Source organism: Ranitomeya variabilis, chromosome 8 (assembly GCF_051348905.1).
Source record: "Ranitomeya variabilis isolate aRanVar5 chromosome 8, aRanVar5.hap1, whole genome shotgun sequence".
Taxonomy (NCBI): domain Eukaryota; kingdom Metazoa; phylum Chordata; class Amphibia; order Anura; family Dendrobatidae; genus Ranitomeya; species Ranitomeya variabilis.
Genome location: NC_135239.1, coordinates 19,032,587 through 19,038,677, shown reverse-complemented (window position 1 = coordinate 19,038,677; position 6,091 = coordinate 19,032,587).

The window sequence follows — 6,091 nt, the reverse complement described above, 5'->3', positions numbered from 1 at the left end:
TCTATACAATTTGGTTTGGGATGGTTATTAGGTGCAATATAAAGTTTACAGTATATATACTGAAATAAAGCTTTTGCGTTACATCATGAAAGTTATTGCAACTTTAGACTTTGTTTTACAACTCACCGCCATTTTTAAGATCTCTGCTTGCTGCAAATAACTGGGGATATTATTTGTGTTCAGAATATGCCCTGACATACAGTACATGCAAGTCTTGTTACAAGACACCTTTCTGATACATTGTAACCAGCCCTGCAGTTAAACACAATAATGATGGAAGCAAACAAACTTTCTATTCTCTATCAACAAACTTACAGAAACTTACTAAACTTACAGAATTAAAAGTGGCAGAAGTTTCCATTATACAACTATCTATAAACCCCTTCTCCAGGCCTTCTGGGATAGTGACAACATATGAAGCTGCTTGGAACCATAAAGGACAGGTACCACTATACAGAGTTACTGATAAGCAATACAAATCTTGCCATCTGTACAATTATTATCTCACAGAATTAAGGCTGTGTGCACATGTTGCGTTTTTGCTGCGTTTTTTTTTCTGCATAGATTTGTCGCAAAAAAAGGTTTCCTGATGCCAGCAACGTGAATGAAGTCTCGTGCACACTTTGCTTATTTGTGTCTTGCAGATTTGGTGCAGATTTAAATCTACAGAATGTCCATTCTTTCAGCGTTTTTACTCCAGATTTCACCAACATTATTGAGTGGGAAAACAATTGCACCAGAAACCAATTGCACCAATTGCCACTGCATTTTTTCCTACCAAGAGCTGCAGAAATTTCTGCACCAAAAACTTAACATGTGCACATACTCTATCACTTGTCATCAATCATCTTGGCCAATAGCATCAATTGCAAAGTAAAAGATAAAACACATGCTGGCAAAAAAAAAAAAAGTTGCAGCGACATTATAGATGCAGCCCTGAGAAGCTGCAATGTTGGAATGTCACATGACCCCGCATCCCATACTATAACCCTACATTCCCTTATATCCTAGGTGGCATTCGTCGTCTGCCCTGTTATGGGTTATTAGCTAGTAATGGCCCCTCATTAGTTAATGCAGTTAATGAATGCACATAGCGGCTCCTTACTGTGAAATAAGCCAGGACAGCAGTGTCGGTGCCCATCACCATCCTCTCTCTCTAACTACTTTTCCCGTAGCCTGATCCCACTAGTCCAGAGGGCAGAGCGAGCCCCATTCACAGGCAGCAGTGGGCAGAGTTTGGCGTTGTTTATTAGAGCTATGTATGTGTGGGCCATCTCTAGTGGCCTTTGATGTCAGATCAGGATCGCGCTCTTTGAAACTGTACACTCCTTTTTTTTTAACATCTTCCCGGAGAACAGTATGTGGCTTACGAGGCCAGAAACCCTAGAACGTGAAGTAGAGGCCCTTGTGTGCGTTCCTTGGCACTGGCACTCAGTGCTGCGGGAGCCTCACCCAACACCGTACCCAACGGCATTGACATGACTAACTGTTAACCCTACGAGGGGCTCAGTTTAAAGTTTCTTTATAAGCTGAAAAAAAACCATGTGCCCACCCTGTAATTTACATACTAATGTAAATTATACTTGGCAGTGAGTGTTCAATTTCCCAGCATTGCCACCACTGGAGAAATGAAGTATTTCACCCTGTCCATTTACATCAATGGATTGTCCTTGTAATGCAGGACTCGGCGAGTCCTCCAGAGAGAGATGATCTTTACAACCACCCAATCATGTAACCAAGAAATGAGGACCCTCTCTACTAACTCACAATTCACTAACAGGATATATGAAAACAGGTTTTCCAAACTGGACAAATCTGGAGATCCGAGGTTGTTCTCACACCAACCTAAACTATAGGTACTGTGAAGATATGGACATTCCACCAGTCCTGATACTGACCTCTCCTGGATCCAGCATAAGGATTTGCATTCTCCTCCTGCTGTCACTGGGTCACTCTGCTCTTCTTTACAGGCTGGCTCTGGTGGCACCACACCACTTGAGTATTCAGGTAGCTGGTATCCATGCCGATTCCATTAACTAATTGTGTTAGATCTGCCTTAAAGAAGCCCTTCCTCCCATCAAAGTTTTTGTTTCCTTTTTATATATATATATATATATATATATATATATATATATATATATATATATTGCAGTCAGCATATTATATAGCACTGTGCACTTAAAATTGCTCATTTTGCCTTTCTACCCAGCTAATTCTTCTCTTTTCTCTGCTCTATGTAGAAACAGGAAGTCTCTATTCCCTGCATTTATCATCCCCTTCTTCAACTCGGGAGCCAGCTGTTCCTCTCCCCTGCCATAGACTTTTGCAGTACTCGGGCCTTGTGTAGAAAAATTGACCTATTGTATTCTACATAGAGCTTAGGAGGATTCAGCTAGTCAGTTATTAATCACGTAATGTCATAGGCCTAATGGAAAACAGAAGAAATAACTGTGTAGAAACACAAAATGAGCAATTGTAAGTGCATAGTGCTGTATGATATGATAGCTGCAATATATTAAGACTCCACATACCAGACCTCTGTCCTTCCCTAATAACCTCCCTCTCCAACATCACTGAAGGAGAGCTTACTCACCTCCTTTCCAAATCACACCTCCCCATACCTTCCCACCTGCTCCCCAACCTCACTATCACGCTCATTCCAGCCCTAACCCATCTCTTCAACCTATCGTTATCTTCTGGTACCTTCCCCTCAGCCCTCAAACATGCCACCATCACACCCATCCTCAAAAAAACTAACCTTGACCGAACTGCTATGCCCAGCTATCGCCCCATATCACTGCTCCGTTTGTTTCAAAACTCCTTGAGCAGCATGTCCATGCTCAACCTTCCTCCCACCTCTCATCTAACTCTCTCCTTGACAGCCTCCAATCATGCTTCCGCCCCCACCACTCCACCGAAACTGCCCTGACAAAAATTGCTAATGACTTACTCACAGCCAAAGCTAACAGACATAGTTCTCCATCCTTCTCCTTCTCGACCTGTCCTCTGCCTTCAACACAGTCGACCACTGCCTACTGCTACAGATTCTTTCTTCCCTTGGCATCAAAGGCCTTGCCCTGTCCTGGATTTCCTCATACCTTTCCGACCGCACATTCAGCGTCTCCCACTCCCACACTACCTCCTCTTCCCGCCCTCTCTCTGTTGGAGTCCCTCAAGGCTCTGTCCTAGGGCCCCTACTTTTTTCCATCTATACCCTTGGCCCAGGACAACTCATAAAGTCCCATGGCTTCCACTACCACCTGTATGCGGACGACATTCAGATCTACCTCTCTGGCCCAGATGTCACCTCTCTGCTGTCCAGAATCCTGGAGTGTCTATCAGCCATATCCTCCTTCAACTCTCGCATCCTTAAGGTACCTTCACACGAAACGACATCGCTAGCGATCCGTGACGTTGCAGCGTCCTGGCTAGCGATATCGTTTCGTTTGACACGCAGCAGCGATCAGGATCCTGCTGTGATGTCGCTGGTCGCTGAATAAAGTCCAGAACTTTATTTGGTCGTCCGATCGCTGTGTATCGTTGTGTTTGAAAGCAAAAGCAACGATACCAGCGACGTTTTACACTGGTAACCAGGGTAAACATCGGGTTACCAAGCGCAGGGCCGCGCTTAGTAACCCGATGTTTACCCTGGTTACCAGCGTAAAAGTAAAAAAAACAAACAGTACATGCTCACCTGCGCGTCCCCTGCCGTCCGCTTCCTGCTCTGACTGAGATCCGGCCCTAAAGTGAAAGTGAAAGCACAGCGGTGACGTCACCGCTGTGCTGTTAGGGCCGGAGCTCAGTCAGTGTCAGGAAGCGGACGCTGGGGGACGCGCAGGTGAGCATGTACTGTTTGTTTTTTTTACTTTTACGCTGGTAACCAGGGTAAACATCGGGTTACTAAGCGCGGCCCTGCGCTTAGCAACCCGATGTTTACCCTGGTTACCCGGGGACCTCGGCATCGTTGGTCGCTGGAGAGCGGTCTGTGTGACAGCTCCCCAGCGATCAAACAGCGACGCTGCAGCGATCTGCATCGTTGTCGCTATCGCTGCAGCGTCGCTTCGTGTGAAGGTACCTTAAAACTCAATGTAGACAAAACCGAACTCATCATCTTTCCCCCATCTCGCGTATCCCCCCTACCTGATCTATCTATTACGGTAAACGGTATCACGCTCTCTCCCGCACCTGAAATCTGCTGCCTTGGGGTAACTCTCGACTCTGCCCTGTCGTTCAAACCGCACGCCCAAACTCTTGCCTCCTCCTGTCGCCTCCAACTCAAAAATATTGCCAGAATCTGTCCCTTCCTCAGCCCACAATCTACCAAAACTATTGTGCATGCCCTCATCATCTCCCGCCTCGATTACTGCAACACCCTCCTCTGTGGCCTCCCCGCTAACTCTCTTGCACCTCTCCAGTCTGTCCTCAACTCTGCTGCCCGGCTAATCCACCTCTCTCCTCGCTACTCCCCTGCTTCTCCCCTCTGCAAATCCCTCCACTGGCTCCCAATTCCCCAACTAATCCAGTTCAAACTACTAACACTGATCTACAAAGCCATCCACAACCTGTCCCCTCCCTATATCTCTGAACTAATCTCCCAATATCTTCCCTCACGTAATCTTCGATCCTCTCAAGACCTCCTACTCTCCTCCACACTTATTCGTTCCACACACAACCGCCTCCAAGATTTCTCCCGAATATCCCCCATCCTCTGGAATTCCATGCCTCAACAGGTCCGATTATCCACCACCCTCGGTTCCTTCAGACGGAACCTGAAAACCCATCTCTTCAGAAAAGCCTACAGCCTGCAATAACCATTCTGCCGCCTCACCTCCACCTGAGCTGCCGCCTTACCATTACCCAACCGGCCGCCTCACCACCACCCGAGCTGTGGCAACCCCGACCTTCTGTCTCTTCCCCATTATCCCATAGAATGTAAGTCCACAAGGACAGGGTCCTCTCCCCTCTGTACCAGTCTGTCATTGGAAAGTTGTTTACTGTAAACGATATTTATAACTCTGTATATAACCCATCTCATGTACAGCACCATGGAATTAATGGTGCTATATAAATAAATAATAATAATAATAATAAAAATGTTCTTTAACATTCCAAGCTTTGCTACATCACTGAGTGACACTGAGTCAACTCTATTGTACGACTGCCAGCTCTGCATTAGACTCTGTGACAAACTCAGTCCTCCTATACTGCTGAGTCAACTCTGTCAGCTCTGCATTGGACTCGAGACAAACTCAGCTCTGCCATATTACTAAGTTTACTCTGTTATAGCGCTCTTATTGACTGTGGTCGCAACTGGGCCCATGAGGGTGAGGGGCCTGCCAACGCCTACACAAACTCGCACATTCAGCTGAAGTGTATAGCGGCGCACACACCCGTCGGTTTATTTGTGGCAATACATGCTGCCTGCCAATCAGAGGCGAGCAGGTGACATTGGCGTACATGTGACTGTGGGCGCATGGGCAGTGACGTCATAAGATCTCGTCGCTTGCAGTAGCTAAAGTCAGCTGCCGGCTTCAGAAGAGGACACCGCATGACTGGGGGAGCGGAGGGAAAGACAGTATAATATATATATTTTTTTTTATGCATTAAAGAACAGTGGCGGAATGGAGGTCATAGACCAGGATGGGGGATATATACCAGGATAAGGGAGATACATACCAGAATGAGGGATATATGTTTACAAGGATGGGACTCAGGATAAGGAACATATATACCAGGATGGGGCCCAGGATAAAGGACACATTTACCAGAATGGGGGAAATACATACCAAGATGGGGGCTCATACACCAGAATGCGGCCAAGGATAAGGGGCTCATTCCAGGTTGGGGGATATATATACCATATCTCCCAATCCTGGACCCCCACAGCTCATACCTCCCATTACTACCCCCTTCTACCGCTCCCAACCCAATATAAACACCCGAAATCTTGCCCACCTCAAATCCGTGCCCATGACGCCCACCCCCTGCACCCTCTAAATAATCTCTCAATATCTTCCCTCACGTAATCTCCGGTCCTTCAAAGACCTCCTTCTCTCCTCCATGCCTATTCGCTCCTCACCCAATCGCCTCC